This window comes from Cyanistes caeruleus, chromosome 3 (assembly GCF_971803275.1).
Source record: "Cyanistes caeruleus chromosome 3, bCyaCae1.hap1.1, whole genome shotgun sequence".
NCBI classification, from domain to species: domain Eukaryota; kingdom Metazoa; phylum Chordata; class Aves; order Passeriformes; family Paridae; genus Cyanistes; species Cyanistes caeruleus.
The window spans coordinates 42960317-42981337 of NC_141703.1; the positions used below are offsets into that span (position 1 = coordinate 42960317).

The 21021-nt window shown below is 35.7% G+C and overlaps 1 long non-coding RNA gene across 3 annotated transcripts in view; it reads right to left on the reverse strand.

Moving 5' to 3' along the window:
* LOC111925733 (uncharacterized) overlaps positions 1-17948 on the reverse strand; it is a 29453-nt gene extending 11505 nt beyond the window's left edge. Inside the window, exons 1-4 of one of the 3 annotated variants that reach the window (XR_015284467.1) lie at positions 17860-17912; positions 7728-8240; positions 3261-3355; positions 2044-2202 (exon numbers count right to left, since the gene is read on the reverse strand). This is a non-coding gene — a long non-coding RNA (uncharacterized LOC111925733). Of the gene's footprint in view, positions 1-2043; positions 2269-3260; positions 3356-7727; positions 8241-17859 lie in introns of all 3 variants that reach the window. The other 2 variants (XR_015284468.1, XR_002862440.2) reach the window with 2 other exon arrangements.
* Between the last annotated feature and the right edge of the window lie 3073 nt (positions 17949-21021).

A 21021-nucleotide genomic window follows, 5' to 3' on the forward strand; every position in this document is an offset into this window, starting at 1 on the left:
ATTTATATATTCCATGCTTTTGAGGAAAGTTGTAATTTTCTTTACCAGACCTGCATGAATAAACAGTAGTAACCTCATTTCTGTTGAGGCTTGTGGCCCAATATCCAATACATATGAGTCACCAAGAGTGTTTAAAACTAGGTAGTATTTATGGCAGAAAATTACATCAGCTGCTATAGAATCATTATTATTGAGAGGTTTCAGAATAAATTAATTTGATACCAGAAAAAGGAATTTGAAGCAATATGATAAAATGTCCAGCAGAATATTTTATGAGTTGAACTGAGCAATTTGGTAGGCAACCCTGGAAGAGCTTAATTCCAAATATAAAAAAAATATATATAACCCTCCCTCTTCCAGTTCCTCAATACTAATTACTAATAGTATTAGTATTGCTAGGTAGTAGTAATTAGTAATATTAGTATTAATTACTAATAGTACTAAATACTAATACTAATTATTTATTCACAGGAGTCATAGACTAGTGAAGAAATCCACAGGAATTCTTTGTCTTATCTTTAGAAGACTATTGATTTGCCATTATCATAGTATTTGTCTTCAAAGTTTATAGATTTATAATGAAAGATGGTGAACTATCTCAAAATATGCCAAATTTTGTGCCCTGTATGAATCAAGAAATACATAAAAGAAGGATTTTCAGTACAGAATCATTTGCACTATGGGAAAACATATTCCTGGTAAACATAATAACTTATTCTTTAAAAAACCTCAAACAAACAAGTAATTTTTCTTCTCCTCTTTCACCTAAGAGATGATTGTCTTTCTTGGCTCTAAGTGCACATTGAAGGCTCATGTGAACTAAGGGACAAAGTAGCATTACATCTATTCATAGAAAAGGTCCAATAGCTTAAGCCATTTACTCATCATAATAACTATGGCAGTATTATGAATAAAAGCTTTAAATACCTTATCTTCCACATCTCAATTTTCAATGGGATTCACAGAGATTTAGTAGCATGTCCCCTATTAGAACATGTCAAATACATAAACGAACACACTCTACTCTGAAAATTGAGATGTTCAGAGCCAATTCAGAGATCATATATTCAGGCAAGTAACTTATATTTGCATTTTCTTTACATTTAGTGGAATTACTGAATTCTGCATATTCAGGATCAAGCTATTAAATGTAGCACAGGAGAACAAATTCCTTGCAATCCTAATTCTAAACAGGAAAACTTTTAATGTGAATAATTTCCTACAGTACTGTGGATTCATAGTTTCTGAATTGAACATAGTAATTTTCAGTTACCAAAAAATTAGGTTATTTTTTTAAGATTGATACCTGACTATTTTTTCCCTCTTGAAGTTTGTCTTACATAATCAACTAGCAATTTGTTGCTGTTAAACATTTCTATAAAATTAAGATCAAAGATTCTAACATGTGCTAGGTTATTTAATTAATCACAGAATTACAGAGGTTTAGAAAGGACTTAAAAAAACATCTAGTTCCAGCCTTCCTGCCACTGAAAGGAACACCTTCCACTAGACCAGGATGCTCAAAGCCCCATTCAGCCTGACCTTGAACACTTGCAGGAATGGGACATCCACAACTTCTCTGGGCAACCTGTTCCAGTGCCTCGCCACCCCCATCCTATCACTACACGATCTTGTGAAAAGTTCTAGTCCAGCTCTCTCGCAGAATCTCTTTAGGCACCAGAAGGATAGCAGGCGATATCTCACAGGAGGGGTGTAGATGTGGAGAACCACTGCCCTTGACCTGTGGATCACACTTCCTCTGGTGCCACCTAGATGATTGTCTTTCTGGGCTCCAAGTTCACATTGAAGCCTGACGTCAAGTTTTTCACACACCAAGACTTCCAAGTCCTTTTCCTCAGGGCTGCTCTCAATGTATTCTCCTCCAAGAATGAGCTTGTACTCATCCTTGGCACCCTGCCCCCTGTCCTTTGGCAAATGTCAGCAGTGTAGGCAGGATGCCTTCCATATTATCCATAAAGGTCCTGTCTGTATCAAACCACAGCGCCATCAATGGAGCAAAGGGCTGGTGTGGCTCTTACTCACCTTCAAGCATAATTTGTGTCACTGATTGTTGCTGCCAGAAGACCCAGCTCAGCATCCCTGGCAGTCCAGCAGAGCCATGGCATCACTTGTGACCCTCTGTTTGCTCGTGGGGACTGAGTCAGTCACTGTGTGAGCGCACTGTGCCTTGCCTTCTCACACCTACATGGAGTCAGAGTACGTGGAGTTGTAAGGTAGCCATCAGGATAATCAAGTCCAGCTCCTGGCCTTCCACAGGACAGCCCAAGAATCACACACCATGATTTAATAAATCTTTCAATAAAGGCATCAATAAAGTTATACTTTTCAATATTAAACACCATTACTATTTAAATTACAGTCAGTCTTAGATCAATGAATTTTTTAACATATAGACAATTAAAGAAAAATATTCATTCTTGAAAAAATATTGAATATACTATTGATTGAAATGCATGAAAACCAACAACTGTTACAATATTAAATCACAGAGCTCCTAAAAATAAGTACACTAAGTCATCTATGTTTTACAAATGTATTTATTAATGTTTTATAATGTTTTAAGTATATAAATATATACAATGTCCAGTTCCTTTTATAATCTCTAATTCTATAGTCCACTTAACATTAATTTCAAAAACAACGTCTGTCACATATTAGCTTGCATAAAGGCATGCATGTTAATATTCTGATTTTGTAGCAATATTCTTCTTAATTTTTACATAAGAATTACTGGCAATATGGCTTTTTTTTATTATTATTATTTTTTCATAGCTGTGACTAAACCACTGTAGAAAAACTGAAAAACATGGAGTAAGTTGTGATGGACTTTACACTCAGTATATATGATCAGAAACTGTATAAAACAGTAATGTCTTTAGTAAAGGAAAAGCACAAAATGCAGATTCTGTGGAACATATTTCTGTTGCAAACTCTGGTGTGAAGATGCAATGAAGTAGAGTATAATGGATGGCACTAGTATTGGATGTGATAGGTAATTCTGGAGAAACATGATTTGGACAAATTCCAAGTCTGCTCATTCATTCAATCACTCTCAGATGTCAATGTCATTAGACCATCCCTTGAAATTATAGCATGCACATCAGAAAAACAGTAGCTTCTCTGTAGTAAAAGTTCTTTCTTTGAAGGAATTTAGCCTTATATTATTTAAAAAAACCCCACAAAATTAAACCACCACAAACTAAACTAAACCCTCATAAAACAAACCAACCCCCACTTACTCAGGTTTCCTGTGAAATGAAAACTGGATTAATATGTTGGTGGCCAGGATGTGCTGTCATCTGCATATATATGTACATCAGTTTCCTGAAACAACCTATAAATAAAAGTTTAATGGTATTTCTCAATACATAAAGTCTTTAGCTGCATTTATTTTAGTTACATTTTGTTTCTGTAATTAATAAATTATTCTTTGTAAAGACTAATGGGAAATGTTTTAGTTTTTTCCACAGTACAAATGCTGACCACATTATATATTAGAAAATGTGGTAAACAGAGTTTATGCACAAAAAAACTCTTTGAAATATAGACAGAATCTTCTCTGAGGTAAACATCAGTGTATTAAACTCATTTATCAAACAGCTCTTTGCCTGAAACAGGATGCAAGCAGCCTTTTTAAACACTGCACACAAATACAGTGTAATGAGCAGCAAAAAAAAAAAGCTTCTTCTTTCTATTTTGTTTCCTTTTTTTTTTTTTAATCTCCTAGTTTTATAAATTACACTGAACAAATCATGCAAATAATGAAAAGAAAATCTGGGTTTTAGGTTTTTGGGGTTTTTTCTTTTTTTCTTTTTTTTCCTTATACAAAAAGGTTTTGCCTCTGGTTGTTTTTTTTTCTTTCAAACAAAATTTAAGATTAGAAACAATCACTCTGAAACCATAACTATTATTTTTTTTATTATTATTTTCGTGCTCTTACACTCACATACTGAAACCTAGCATTTAGTTTGTGATGACTCTTCAAAAACCAAATTCAAGCCTATTTCTGCTTTTGTGAAGTCTGAGTTTTATCAAAGTTCACGAATTTCGTCTTCTCTTACTGCCTCCAGAATCCCTAATGCTGTGTTTTCAATGTAACAGCTAATAATAATAATAATAATAATAGATAGGTAGAGAGATGGATAGATAGATAGATAGATGATAGATAGATAGACAGACAGATAGATAATAAGACATCACTACAGGTTTATTTGAGAAGATTTGTTGCGGGTATGCAGATGCAGAAGGTAATACAGACCCTCCTAAATATAAAACACATCAATATCACCAAGATTTCCATGCATGACTGAAATATGCAGCATTTGGTGATCAGAATGAGAAGTAATGATTAAAAATAAATTCTTTATGTAGTTTGAATATTTGCTTCAGGATGAAAATATTTGAAGACCATCGCTGAAGCAAAATACATTTGGATTAGATTATATCACTGAGTCAGCTTAATAGTTGTGTTCCCTGCAAGTTGCCCTAACAGTGTCAGTCGTACTATTTTTGGACAAATATGTTATTATCGGAGGCAGGACAATCTAATTCTTTTAATAATTATGTATTATTCATCTGCATTAAAGCCATTGGTTTGAACTGTTATTTTTTTTTCAGAAATTGTAAATCAAAATTATTATAAAATAATTTAATCTTGAATCAACTTGCATTTTTTTTCTTTCTTCAAGAAGTTTAATGAGTATGTTTAGGGAATGTCCTCTGCATGCAAATATGCTGAAAAGAAAGGGTGCTCCACCAGCACTTCCATATATTTATTATACAACATGATGATCATCAGCAAAAAAATCTGCAGTTGGTATATTCTCAACATAAACAAAGGAGTGTTAAGTTTATGGTGACCTAAGGGATGCTATAACTTATTTTAAAACCATTAATTTGAAAACTTGTGCCAATCCCTCTGGGTCAAACAAAGAAATAAATACATCATTGCATTTTCTTTGGCAATAACATTTATTATCTAAATAACAGCCAGATTGCTGGTTTTAATGAGTCCAAAGTGATAATGCAGAGGAAGACAAAGATTAATAAACACACGCAGCATCATACTAGATATTGGCTACATCCAGTCTGAGCAGAGAAAAGGATCTATTTGCTCTGATTAACAACTTCAAGATCAGGCCTAACAGCAGAAGTAGAAAAATATTTATGTTTTTGGGTATGTTTTTAAAAGTTTCTGGGTCACAAACAATAGTTCCCATTTATATGAGATCTAGCTCTGCTTTATATTTACATTTAGACAGCTATAGCAACTGGTAATAGTTCTTGCTGTTATCTCAACCATGCAAAAGTAAAAAAGCATTACAAGACCATCTGTTTGCAAATGTGGTGATAAATTTAAAAATGCAATATTAATAAACTGCAAATCAGCTTAGTTTCATGATTTTTTTTTTTTTTCTAATGAACCTGTTTACATTTCCCAGCTGCTGAAAACTTCATGGGTTGAGTAAGGGTAAGCAGAGATTTTGAAACTTTAAGATTAATGATTTTTTACTTACAGGTAAATTCTGCTTATCTCTGAATTAACACCTGGCTCAGAAAAGTCGAGCATGCTTCTTGCTACATCCTCATAGAGTATCACTTTACTGCTTCAAATTCTGAAGTAGCTATGGCAATATTGATATCACTAAAACCTTTCCATCGTAGTATAGAAGAGATTAAACTGCCTCTATGAAATGAAGAGTGAAATAACTATACCTGGAATCTCTCTTCATGTCCTATTTTAATGATGTGAAAGGAACCAAGGAGAGTTTCTGTCCTGTCCCTGCCCCCTGACTTCTTAGAGCAACAAGAATCCCTCTTCCAGCCTGGATCTGTGTTTTCAACTTAACACATCAATGTCCCACCTAAGTCTTTAGGCAGTAAAATAATTTAAATTCTCTGCTTTGAAGGCTAAGCTGAAGCTTTAAATAGCACACTATCAAAAACCTAAATAAAAACATGAGTTCTCTGAATCTATTTACACCTCCAGTGTCACCAGAGCGAGGCAACATAAATGTACTTGAGCAGGTGACAGCTGTCTACTGCAAGTACCCTTATACCCTGCTGTTTCAAACTTCAGAGGAAAATGCTTGCAATCATCCACTTTTGCTGTGGAAGTTCCCAGCCTTACTCAGTCCTTGGCTCGTGTATTGCAAATTGTCAAGCAGTAAGAAAACACAAGTTCTCTGTGGTGCTTTAAATAATTTACTGGTATTGAGTAGCTGAAAATTAGTCTAGCCCACAGATGCAGTGTGAGTTAGCACTTTAACTGATTGCTAAAAAAGTTGATGATAATGAATAATAGAACAACCAATAGTTATCCAGAAAGCATATATTGTAGCAAGTTGTCATGCAGTTGTACCCACAAAGCAAAACTATGTTCTGTATCTGGCTCACGGATACAGATTAAACGAAATCAGCAACAGCATCTTGAAACAAAATTGGCCTCCTGTCACTTCAGATGAATGAGATGCAGGAGAGACAAAGCTTCTTTCCCTCATGCAGACTATGTCTATAGTGGTAGGCTCTTCCTATTTATCCTCCCCTGCTTTGGTACCCTCCATGATGGCAGAACTGAGCAGGTTAGCCTCAGCTGGGCTGTGTGTGGTGCAGTGCTGTGGGCTGCTCTCCCTCTGGGGAGCTGGACCACCTGCCTTGAGGTACTCTCTAGGCTTGCAGCTTCCTCTCCAGGAAGGGCCTGATGTGGCAGGTACATTCTGACAGGAGACATGTGCTCTAAGCCCCCAGCAAAGGAGCCTGGGGGTGCTTTCCCATCTCCCAGCTAGAATACATCATGCTGAGCTAAAGCCTGTGACCTCAGGACTGCCTGGGCCTTTCCTCACCTGACAGCAGTGTGTCTTGCACTGTGCCTATTACACCATGCCATTTACATTGCACTTCAGTGACAACTCTAATTGCATGGTTTTGTATCACCTTTCCTTTTTCACTGCTGCCTTCTTGCACTTCATGTGTTAGTGAAGTACTTTATTATTCCTAGAAGAAGGTAGGAAAGACATCAAAGATAAAAGGGGGGGAGGAGGGAGGGAAGTGAGAGAGACAGGGAGGGAGAGAGGATGACTCAGACTCATAAAAGTTTTTGAAAAATTCTGAAAAAAGGATTCAATCGTAAAATCTTTTCTAAATATGTGCTCTGATACTGGAGAAATTACTGACATTTCTCCCTTTGCTTTAATGGAGTACATGAACATTTTTAAGATAAAGTACATAAAATTTATTTTCAAAATGTCTCATCTTGGCAACTGTAATCTGAAATCAGTGAGAGCCAGGAGGGCTCTTAATAGGTGCATTCAAGTCCCCTTAAAGAGAAGGATTTCTAATAAGAATGTTCCATTTCCCAGAAGAGTTTATAGCTGCTAATTTATTCAATAAAAGAAAATGTCACTGTTTTTCCATTTATATTTTCTGTAAGGTTAACCATCTTGGAGAAAATCCATTTTTAACCCTAGCTGACATAAGAGGGAAAACCCTTAATACTAAATTCCAGTGGTTGCTGAGATTGGGAAAGGCCTGTTCATTGTTGACAAAATACCATAATTTGATGCAGATACTTAAGCGCCCAAAAAAATTATTACCAGTAAAGGTTGGTACCTCTAGAGTTGAAGGGCAAAAGGTTTGACAATGTTAATTTTGGAATTAAAGTATCTCCTTGTAGTGTACAAAAAACAGCAATGGACAGAAACACTTACTAGCTCCAAAAGCAAGATTTGCTGAAGTCATTTATCCTTGTGAGGTGGCTCAGGTGGGCTGTCACTTTCAGTATTTTGTGGAGTGCAGCTACTATCTTTTAATGGGACTTTTCTCCTTTATTTCAAAATACCAGCCTGGGTTTGAAGCATTCATAGGCATTTTTGTGCAGTCCCTGTGGTGCAGTATAGGCTATGCTAGTGGACACTCACAATCCTGAGCTGTAGTCCTCAAAGACACACCAGTATTTCTGCACAGTGTGTTGTTCTCACTACATCAACAGGGACTTGGATATTAAACACCTTTGTCTGCCCAGCACTTAAATCCTTTTAAATATCTAACCCTTAGATACAGAGGTGAGCACGATAAAAATTAAAGTTCAAACTTCCTTCCAGTACAGGTTTATGTAGTATTTAGGGACATATTGCAGGAGGAGGGTGAGGGATCACTCAGTAGCAATTTCTTCCTTCTGTAAGCAGTGGCTATCCTCCCGTGTACAGAACAAAGCAAACATCCTGTGAGGAAAACAACAGCATATGATAAATACTCACAATAATTTAAAATTTTGCTTGAGAATGGAACTAAGCTTAATGAAACAATTTTGTGAATTGTGATCTTGATGGCTTGATTGGTTTATATTTTATAAGAGATATGTACATATATAAATGTTTGCACCAAATAATAATTTTCTTCACTAAGAGCAGCACATACTGAATAAGTATGTTCATAATTTGCTATAGACATAATAGAACCACATAAACTACTATATATGATTGTATGTGTGTATCCTTAATTTCTGCCCTTCTTCCTTCTACTTAGTTGTCTCAGAAATTAAAAAAAACCAGCAAATAGTCCACTCTTCTGAGATGCAGGAGTGTCTAGTGCATTCGCTCAGCTTCAGAGCTTTTTGGTACTATGGAAGAAAAGTGTAGTGTAAGGACATAAAGAATAGGAAAGAAAGAAAGTTAGTGAAAACGTGTTAATTTCTGCAGAGGTGGAACCAGCAGGAGTCTCTCTTGTTCTGTTCTTTATGAAAGCACATGCAGTGTTTCAAAAGGAAGGGTTTTCCAGCTGATAAAGAACAGTAAATTGTAATACATTTCTTACTGCAGAAGTAATTACAACCATTGTAATACTGCTTACACGTATATGTTTTCCTATTCAGCACAAAAACTCAGAGCTGCAACATAATGAATGTGTTTTTGTTTTTCCTTTTTAATCTCAGCATATTAGGGAAGTCATCTTGATGCAGGCTGCATTAGTCATAATCATACCTGCTGTTACAAGGAGAGTGTATGGAATAACTGAAGCACCGACAAATCTTTAGGCTCTTTGTTTGATCAAAGATGCATAATGTATGTAACAGAAGGCATTAGGATAATTTTCTGTTAACAATAAACTGATATTAGCAAACTTCCAAAATGTTGTATCTATGTAAGTAATGACTTTGGCTGTTTATAGTTAATCTGAAAAGGAAGAATATAATGAAAGGGACATGTTAAGAAAATGGCTTTCTTTTTTTAAAAAGAAAACCTAGGGCAAAAGAAAATATTATGTCGAGTAACTGAAGTTCAGTACATGTAATTTTTTGCAAAAATCATGCATAGGTTAAAAAGAAATTGAAAAATTGATGCTAAGATTTTTTTTAAAGGCTGTTTTTAGGTGCTTATGAGTTTGGATACTTTTTCAGAAGGGTTATTAACTTACATCACTTTTCTGAACATTTGCAAGCATGAAAGTGAATTTCTTAGGTAGATATTTACAAGGACAAGTTACTGTGACATTTTCTAAGATTTTTTTTTTTTTTTCCCAAGAAGTCCTGTGAGAAATTCAGCTTTTGGGAGGAAAAAGTGTATAATATAAATTAAAAACTTAATCAGTATTCAGAAAGCATATCAAACATGTTTAAGGCAAAACATGTAACATAATGACAATGAGATCGTTTTCCTGAGTGTTTATACCCAGTAATGGTTCTCCAAACAGAATACAATTCTTCAGTTGAGTAATGACAAAAGAGAGGGCCCACACATTTAAAAAAAAATGATTTTTTGAAGGAAGTGAGGGATGGGAGATTGACAGGAACAAGGAACTAGGAGTATGATAGTAGGAGATGCCATTAGCTGCAGCCATGGCAGTGCTGCATAGTAAGAGGCTGTTAAGGGTGGAGTGGCATATGCCTGCCATGATTGAAAGACCAACTCTCCAGAAGCCTCTATCTCGTGTGAATAATGCATCTGCTACACAGAGCCTTTATTTAAAACATTAAATTAGTGTTTGAAACACACAAACACTGGACTGCAAGAAGGCAGTTACAAGGGCATATAGGGGCAGTAGAACAGCTCATGGCCTTAAACTGAAAGAGGTTAATACCTAGATTAAATATGAAAAAGAAATTCTTTGCTGTGAGTCTGGTGAGGCACTGGAACAGGCACAGGAAGTGTTCAGGGCCAGATTGGATGGGTCTTTCAGCAACCTTTTTAAATGGAAGGGGAGTTGGAACTAGATGATCTTTAAGGTGGTACCTTCCCACCCAAGCCATCCTGTGATCCTATGAGTTTCCTTCTGCAATAACTGAGCACCTGCGTTGACTCATCTGGGCAATCCAAATGGCAGGGGCACTGTTCCCTTGCTGTTCCCACCTACGTCCACCATGTCTGAATCATAGTTAACACCCAGTCCTTTCCTCACAGGTGTTTTTTCCCCCAACATGACACAGTTGTACAAGAAGTCACAGCCACAAAAATCCTCTCAGCTGTGTCAGGCAAAAATTTAAAGCAGTGTCAAGTGCACAAACAGATCCAGAGTATGTGGGTAGACCTGACTAACATACTTCACTGAAGTCCTGTTATGCCAACCTTGAATAGTTAACACCACAAGAGAGAAGAATCATAACACCCAGAAAATGTCATGCATTAGGGAAAGAACAGCTGTTCTTTTCTGCAATTTTAATGTTGTAATGAGAAGGAAAGTCAAGAGCAGTCAGGCTCACAAATTCCTATTTTCCGAGTGTTCACCTCTGCTTTGAATATCACCTCAATATTTTCAGGGTTAAAACTTTTTTTTTTTTTTTTTTTTTCCTGTGGACAGGAATATTTCACATGACCACATCACAAAACCTACTACTCACCTAAATGATTAAATGAGCCAGAGAAATACCTCATGGAAAAATTGTCTGCTTAATTTTATTCAGCCACTCACATTTTGCATGAGCTGTGAGGACATCAGATAAGACCAGAAGTGACTTCCCAAATGCATTTCTTTGAAATGTTTGATATACCATTCCAAAGGACACTGTTTTTCTTTAACCTTTCTGTCTATAAGCATGTCTTATTCAGTAGAGACTAAAGCTCCTTGTGTTTAAATTACTTCTTTTTTAAGGGAAGAAGAATTTCAGGGAGTGGTAGAAGGCATTTTATCTCATGTGAAGCATAGGATTAGTTTTGGTTTGGTTTTGTTTTGTTTTTTAAAAAGCTATGAAGATGCTGTAGTGCAAAAATACTAGACACTCATCCAAGTATTTGGGGTTTATTCCAATCAGGCTCAACCCTAAGTTTTTAAGTGCTTATCCAGCACTAACATGAGGCTTCCAGAACAACAGTACATCTTGTGTATGATATGTCTTATAGGCTGATTTAGTCTACATACTTGAAGACTTGTACTGAAGAGAGCTATCATGGTCTCCAACAGTCTAGTTTAATAAATTCACTAAACACATTCATGCTTTAAAGCACCACATCAGCTTAAAAATGGACAAAAAGCAGTATAAACTCAATTTGATCCCAGTTGTAGCAAGCATTGTAGATCTAGCATGAGGTACAATTTTTTCTGCCTTCATGCAGTTTGCAGGGTGCACAAGAACTGAAATGCCTGTCTTATTTGCTTTTGCCCTTTGGGTAATCACTATCATTTTAGTAAGCTTCTGACTGTACTCCAGGATATTGGTAATGAAAGCCAATATCAGATGCATAGAGTATAAGACAACCTTATTGCAGTGCTGCCACCACACATCATTACTATCAATTTGACCTTGTCAGCACACTGTGCAATATGTTCTTTGCTTTAGGTTTTATTACTGCTATTCTTATTGTCTGCAGGAGTTACGTGATCTAATTGATCTCTACAGCACACTCACCCACACAACGAGAATAAGTGTTCTGTCTTCAGGCATATTATTGTAGTGATTTCTTGCATTTATCCACAGCTCATAAGTGAGCAGACCAGTAATATGCATTATTATGCACTGCAATGTATTTTGCCTTTTAGATAGGATCTTGCACTGCCTGTCATTCACTCTCCTTTAACATGAGTAAAGAGCTTATTAGGAATGCATACTTCATCCTCTGAGATTAGCTGCTGTCAACACATTTATGCCACCATTTATTCTAAAAATGTTGCAGAGAAAATGCCATTCAACAAACATATAGTTTTTGCATACTTATCTTCAGTATATTAAAATTTTATTCAGGTCACTAAGTCAAATTGAAGAGCTCCTGAGACCAGAAACACATAATGTTTTTCAGTTTCAATGGCAGTGTAATGAAGAACTAAATGCATTCTAGAAGGGAGAACTATAGAATTGCAATAAATAGATTATCAAAATTATTTCATATTATGAAATTACAAGGAAAAACTAAACCAGCTGTTATGGCAGTTGGAAAACTTTTCAAGGGTCAGAGAAGGAAGACATTGTGATGGAAATTAAAAACAGCATCTGTTAATCATCTGTTTGAATGGTGAAAATGGAGAAAGCTGATGAAGGGAAGAGACTGAGGCAGCAAAAGGGCAGAGAGAGATTTAAGAATGAAAACAATAAAGAATGAAGAGGCATAGGAAGAAGTAGAACAAGAAATAGAGAAAGTTATGATTGCTTTAGAATAAAGAGTCAAATCCAACTCATTTATTTTAATCTTGTAAAAGCTGGGAATTTTATCTGATATGATCATCTTGGTTCCCTTGATAGTCTGCAGAGAATGTTATTCCAAAGGCTGACTCCTGTCTTCCATCAGAGATATATATTGCTAAGCAGCCTGAATTATAGATGCTTAGTTCATTCCCTCTTTCAGCAATGACTTTGATGAGAGTTTAAACTGACTGTCAACATTTTGCATGGCTTCAGTTAGGTGGGATGCATTTCCCTAACAGTATCAAGACGGATTTACACCTACAACAATACAACCTGGCAGGCAGTAGCAGATGGGCTGATGCAACAAAATATGACAAAATTAAGGTTAAACAAGGTTAAACCTAGCATAACACTGGCAAAAACCTATGGAAGAATGATTCCTCAGTGTTGTTATCAGAAGAACTGGTTAAAAACCCCAAAACAACCCGCTTCCAACAAAAGAGTCTTCAGTGGATTTATTACAGGATTACAGATAAATGTTAATTTTGATTATCTTTAAACAGCCTTACACTGTGCAGAGAAAGACATAAGAGTGTATTTATTTAATCTGATTTTCTTCCAGAGGAAATATGACGTTTTCTCATGAAACAGCTCCATCCCTTTGAGATCATGTGCTTTACATTCAAATCTGCAGTGAAATGATTTGGTAGATTTCCCCTCACTTTTAGAGGCAGCAAGTTAGTGGTGTCAGCACATGGAAAGGACAGTAGGAATGCTAGAGTCATAACAATTCAGCACAGGAAGAATCCTAGATATAAGTATTTAAAGGTCTATTTTTTCTAAAGTATATTTTTCTTTTCTAAAAATACATGGGTTTAGATTAAATCAGCATCATTTGCACAGGCATTAAAATCACTAGCAACGTAGTATTTTCTAGTCTTAAGTTGAAATACCTCACGAACATAATATTACATATCAGAGGATCATTCCAGTAATATAAATCTTGTGGAGAGAGAACAAAAAAAAACATAAAAGGATGAAACCAATAAAAAAAAGGAAACAATGAAAAGAATATAACTAAATACAGTAAAGCATTTTACACATACTTTCAGAAAGCTTACATTTTAACTATTTTTTCAAGTGCATCTATAGCTTTAATAGTTACATTATCCCTGTCACTATAATGTACATTACTTTTTACATTAATTTTTTAAGAAAATCATGGATACAAAACTTTTCCCCTAGTTTTACTGAATAAAATTTTGCATTTAAGGATTTATTTGGTGCTGCAGCATGATTTATTATTTATAGATTATCATTGTAATAATTCTACTGTATTGCTACTTATATAAAAAGCTAATTCAGATCCAAAAAGCAATTTAGTAGGGACAAAATTAATTCTGTTGTAGATGTACTCTGTATGTTCTGTGCTATATTTAAGTAATTGATGCCTTTCTAATGTCATTTCATTAGTAGTATTGAGAAACTGCATAATGAAATGTGCATCTGTGTCTTTAGCACAATAAAACCTGTCTCCAGTTGAAGAGAAATGTATTCTACAGTGAAAATTCACTTAATCTTTCAGGGCAGAGTTACAACATTTGACTGAGTGACTGATATATGTACTAATCATCATAGGTCAAAGCAGACAAAGTTAAGCAGGAGTCTTAAGATAGCCCAAATAATTTCCAAGATAAAAGAAACTACCAAAAAATAAAAAAAAAAAAAAAAAAGAAAGATGTGAAGTTGCTTTAAACTATCAGAAGTTAAATTAGCTATTTGTATGTCAAAAGCAATAACATTACACTTATTAAAAAAAAAAACCAAACAAACAACTGAAAACTGAACCAAAAAATATTAAGTACAAAAAGAAAGCTGATGGAAAGTTGAAAAAAGATTATTTGTAAATATTTGTTTCAATTGCACTTTTTTTTTTCTTCAAACACTTTCACATCCCTTTGTTCCTTAAGAATATTATTCCTATAAATAATGTGTGTTTGGAGGAATGGTTGGGCTTTTTTAATATGTGTTAACATGGTTTGTTATATTTCTAAGTTCACTAGCTCACATTTGTAGACAAAAGTTTTTAAAATAAAAGGGCAGATGTCTGTTAAATGTCTGTGTCCACTTTAGTGTGCTTGCTAAGAGCAGTAAGGAGGTTTCAGAGTGAATCCTCTGGCTATCCCTGAGCATTGATTCAGTTTGAAAGGGATATTCATTAACAAGTATTTGATTATTTTTGTAGTTAACCGCAACAGGACCTCTGGTCTCAGATTGGCCTCAGATGCACTTCCAGTGCTGGGGCAGATTTAAGTGTTTGAACCAATGATTTTTTCTTTTGGACATCTTCATATAAACAACATTGTGGGGACATTTCTCCAGTGGAACTGAGTAAAACTAACCTGGAGGAAATAAAAGCCATATTGTTTACAAAATAGTTCATATATTGTCAATGTAGGCACTTTACCAGTGGTATTTTGAGATAGAAAACCTGTCCTATGCTGCAAAATTGCTTTCTATTGTGGATACAGCATTTTTCATGCACTTTTGATTATTTATTTTCCACCTAAATAAGACAAAGAAGATAGAAGTGGAAACAACTAGATGTAAGTGGTCATCAGATACCAAAAACATAACGCTGATTGCAAACACTTAAATAATTCTCCAGCATGTTTGGAGAAATCAGAAGAATTCTGCAGTTCTTTATTAAATGAGAAAAAAAAAAAAACGACAAATACGTGATGTAGTTACAATTGATAATATGGACAAAACTTGGTTATATAAAAGGTTCTACTGATGACTTACAGGATGAAATTCCATGTATTTTTCCATTAAATTATAAAGGAAAGAGTTTAGCTGATGTTGCCACTTTGCACCTACTTATTGTGGATAGGCAACCTATAAAATGTGGCTTTCTGATTAGGATTTATGGATTTTGTGTGCCGAAAGAACTAAAAGAAAAATTGTCAGTAGTATTCTATTCCATCACAGTTAATGTGTACTTCCAGTTCTTCTGAGTTCCATTTAAATCTCTTTCTCTTTGCAAACAGCCACATCTCTTTCATTCAGCACTTACCTTTTCTTAGCCAAGGCTTTTCAGTGCAGACATTAATCTCCGTGGCTTTCAATGCTGAAGTGTCCCTAATGTTATAATCAGCTTTTTATTTAGGAGGAACAGGAGGCAGTTCCCAATAGCATAGACAAAGATGATTTATTTTAGCAACCCAGCAAGATTTAAGGTTTTGTGGCAAGAAAAAAAGGCACAAAAGTCCTCAGCACATCTGAACTGTACACATCTGATCAGTATGTTTGTTCCACCAAATTTACACTATGGTCTAGATGAAATCCTAGAAACAATTTTTGTAAAGAAGAAGTAGGTATAAATAGTTGTTGGGGGTTGGGTGTCCTTCCTTTTGTTCCTTCTCACCTATGGAATTTTTTGCTCATTAGTTGTGGGGAAAACCTGACTGATCGTACTTGTTGGGTGCCTGAGAAACACAGGGTGTTTGGCTGGGCTCGGGGGAAGGGGAACAGGAGAAGGTGAGAGCTAGGGGCAGCTGGAATTGGCTGATTTCTTGGGCTGGAGAGCAGGACACGCTCTCTCAGAGCTGTTGCTGTGGAGAGAAGGGAATTTCGTCATCACCCAGATGGAGCTGCTGCTTCTTCTCCTTCTTCCCTCTTTGATGGTGGCCTCGCACCCCTGTCCTGCCGGGACGTGTGGCAGTGCCAGGCACCACTGCAGAGCTGCTGATACACCTCATCCACCAGCCTGGGATCTCAGCTCATCCCTGCTGTTCCAGCTGAGTGTTCCTCAGAGCCCTGCAGGAGCACCAGGACTGCCCGAGGGGTTTGTGAAAACAAAGCCTCTCCTCCATCCCGTCTCAGCCGAGAAAGCTGTCACGGGGTCCCTGGTTCTGTTTTGTTGTTAATGCTGTAGTTATTGTTGTTTGTTTGCCTTGTCATACACACTAAGAAAGAACTGTTATTCCTATCCCCAGATCTCTGCCTGAGAGCCCTTTGATTTCAGAATTATAATAATTTGGGGAGGGGGATGCTTACATCAGATACCTGTGTTCTAAACCAATAAGACAATAGTTCTTGCTAAACATGGAAGACCAGAAGCTGGATATTTCTAACAACCCTGTTTAGAGAGATACTGTCTGGAACTCATTCTCCAGAAAAGCTTTATGCAGCTTGGATAGCTAGAATGCAGAGGGTGCTCTTTTGTTTGAGAAGCCCGTATGTTCCACAACAGGCATAGAGTGTTTTACAGCTACATGGAACCAAAATAGAAGACTGTGACATCTAGGAATTATACATGTGTTGATCATCATACAATTAATTTTAACTTGAATATAAGCACACTGAAACAATGTAAGCAAGAACAGAATGTAAGCATTTTTGTAGCATTGTCAGGACATAACACTGTGAGCCAGACAATTCAGCAATTTACCTAATATGAAAATGTTGTGACCACCAAAGGGGAAAAGAGAAGTTGCATATAAGAGGCATCCAAGTAAGACAAAGTTGCAGAGGACAATATAATCACAAGGGTCTGCAAAGCCACAGGACTTCCAATCAAGTTTACCATGATAACTTGAAAGATATCCTTCACCCTCAAAGCAGCATTGGGAGGAGATGATTTCCTTCCTGAGGGTAGGATGGGGAACAGTAGCAGCAAATACTATGAAGACAGCAGGCACAAGTGAGGAAAACTGCAGAAGAAACAAGATAAAACAATACACATTTGACTCATCCTGTCAATAGCTCTCAAGGCTGGTCACCTTATTCTCACCAAAGATGACAACAAACCACATCCAGCAGAGGCATCTCAGTATGGAGTCGCACTCACACAGGTAATTCAGAATTAAGCTATTGAAGACACGTTATGCACTTTGTGTTGAGTTTGTGTTTTTTGAAGACAATGTAATAAACTTTAAAAAAATATTGATTGTTAATGTGCAATAAGTAAGCACTGTCATGAAGCGTGCTGTTAATGAATGAATTTAGTAGACAAAGTTTTTGAAGTCTAAAGGCAATCTGGTTTGTCTGTTTTCTAAGCACTCTTGTCACAGTAATCAAGTTTTTTTCTTTGTTTTTCACTGTATATTTATATACACACACATTTGCAGTTGTAAAGTAATATAGAACTGCTCTTATTTTCTCAACTTTATACTCAGGCATAAAGAAACATTTTTTCATAAAAGAAGAGGAAAATTGAATCTGAATCTTTAAACACTTTTAATTTACAGGCAGGTGTTCACTTATATCATAGTATTTAAAATTTTTACCTCTGTGTCATGGGGTGGCTTTACCTTTAAGATAGTTTCGAGAGCTGAGGAAGTTGAAGCTGCTGGTGGCTGATGGGAGTCTTTTCTCCTGACCAATTATCGGTCATTTCTAAGAATTGACAGCAGTTTTGACCATTGAGAAGTGAGATCAACTTGTGAACACCACCTTAAGATGTAAAGCCGGGGCTCTCTTGTTCTCTTTGTGTTTCCAGCTTCTGAAAAGGTAAGAAGGCTCTGTCTTGGCCTCCTCTCCCCACTCCAGGCCGGACAAGGCCGCAGAGGGTGGTGGGGGGAGAGAAACGGAGCCGGCCAGCCTGGTTAATCTGTAGTTCCTGCTGCTGGATTGAAACCTGACATTATGAACATCTGCAGCTTTTCCAAGACTTTAATTCTTTTACTACCTGGATAAAACGTACAGATTACTCCTTTTTTTTCCCCCAAGAGACAGAGAGAGAGAGAGACAATCAACATGAAGAAGACAGTGAAGAAAAGAGTTAAGTTTTAGATGGGGAAGAGAGAATAAGGAGATGCTTTATAAGCTGAAATATTTTTCTGTTAAAGCTATGGAGATGGACAATAATGTTCTGAAAAAAAACTCATTTAATTAATGACAGAGTATAGTGGGAGGAATGGAGTGTTCAAAGTGTGGATTTTGATCAAAAGGTAGATTAATTGTGATACAGTGAGTTGCTGGAATAGAGTGAAGTGAAGATTTGAAGCCATGAGGGCAATGAGAAAACTGTTGTCCAGCGAAGCTCACAGAGACAGATGAAAAGAACTTTTGCCTTTGAATAACTCATCCTTAAAAATGACATCCCTCGACTCATGGCCCATAACACACCTCAGAGTGATGTGAAATGGGAGGAGAGAACTGATGGCAGGATTTCCGGGCAGCTGGCATCAGAGAAATAGAAAACTATAACAAAAAATAGTTTTCTCATGAGAAACTCCATAGATTAACAGAAGACTTCTGTTTCTCTACAAAGACTGATGAAAAGACTCTAGCAGGAATTGGGACTGTTTTAACCACCAAAGTTCCAAAGTTTTTGTCTCTATGTTGTCATGTGAACAAGGAAAAATGGTGGGTAGTGAGGGATAAAAGGGTTTTCTGGAAGTTTATTCTGGTGTTCTTATAGTTTTGTTAATAAACTTTCTTTATTTCCTTTTAAGTTTCAAGCCTGTTTTGCTCTTGTTCTAATCCATATCTCACAGCAAGAAATAAGTAATTTTTTGTTACTGCCTTAAAACCACTACACTCTGCTATTCCTTTACTTACATTTCCACCCTGTTTCCTGTGGACATGATATAAATTAGTAATCTCTGGCAAATTGCCTAAATAAAGAGTTTAGCCCTTAAGTTTGCTGAGTTTTTCAATTTCCTTATACTAGAAGTCATGAAGTCAGTGAAACTACTCAAGCAAGTATAGTGAGTTCTTGCTTTCTTATAGATTTAATGGACATAGATGAAAGTATTATGACTAAAAAAATAAACAACTCAAGGACTTGTTGAAATTATTTATGACATATAAATTAAAACACCTTAGATATTCATGTTCTTTGTACTTTCTTTGTTGAATAATGAGTTTGAATATCACCAGTCAGACAGTGAGTCAGAAGATATCACTTTTATCTTAAAATGTCTTAGTTTGTTGATTAAAGAGCCAATTTTAGGTCTTTCATTCCTAATTTGCTGCCCACACATTCAGTATTTCTCGTAAGTCTCACTGAATATTTCTTCCCTTTAAAAAACACCCTAAAATGAACTAGTTCTTAAACACAAGAGAATTATTATTCTCTCCAAGCAACACACTGAAAAAAATGACAGGCAATGTGTAAGTCTGAATCCTTATGGCACAAAAAAGAAATCTCATATAAGAAAAAACCAATTAATTATACATAGTAATGAAACATCTTAATCAAGATACACAAACATTTATTCATTGGCTAATAATTTTATTTGTGTTCTAATCTATAGTTAACTGATTAATATGGTAGCCATTGTTAGCCTTAAATTTTGTATTATTTTTTGGTCCCTTCTTTTTTTCATCCACCTCACTTTCTCCCATAACTCAATAATTTGTTACTTCTGTTATATACCATCCACTTGACCTTGTTTCTCTTGACACAGTTCTGAAACGCAAAGAAAACTGCTTTAAAGACATATCCTGATTTTATATTTTTTATTTTTTTATTTTTTTTTTTTATGAAAAGGCCATTCTGACTGGGATTAAATTTCTCCTTCAGAAATTTCAGGAAAACCAGGAAAAGACAGCAAGCAAAATAAACGGTTTACATAATTTCACCATGCCATCCTATTGCAAAGGATAGTGGAGAGGTGATGAGGTCCAAATAGAATAATTGATTAAGGGTATCTAGGATAAATTAATGAAGATCTACAGCTAGACTGGTATCAGTCACCTAAATTCTTGTGCTTAACATTCTGATTCCTTGGTACAAGGATTACAAGGGTGTGCATCAAATACGTGGGTGTACAGAAAGTACTTTTTAGACAGATCAACAACTGGATCTTCACTAATCATCCTTCAATCAGATTATGTTTTTATCAAGTTATATGTGTTATTATTTTATGCATTTCATGCTTCTAAAGAACATATTAAAATTGCCAATTAGAACCAAAGAAAACTGTACATCAAAAAATAATTTTTTTAATGACAGATTAAGTAATTAATTGAAAACAAGAAGAGAAATATACCAATCTTTCATTTTTTTTTTCTTCTGAGGAGGATTTTAAAAATGAAACTGTTAATTAAGATGTTCTGACATTTTTAAACAGTTTTAGTCTCAAAGGCTACATATGGAACCCTTAGAAGCACATAATATGTATCAACTGCAGCTACAAACATCTTATCTAAAATTAAACTAAAGCTTAAAAAAAATAAGCCAAAGAATTGAAAATCACAGGCATAAAGCTTTAATAACTTTACAGGTAATTCAGTTACTTGAGATACCCTGTTAGACATTTGCTTTTGAGCTAGAGATGCCAGATTGTCTTCGTGGCATGGAGAGAAAAAACATACCTCTAGAATGGGTTTATTTTGTTTTCATCCCAAAAATAAATGTCCAGGATGACACTTCTGCACAGAAGCCTTTTCCTTCTCAGAAGATTAAATGGAAAACCTAGAGTGATTTGCACAGTTTAAAG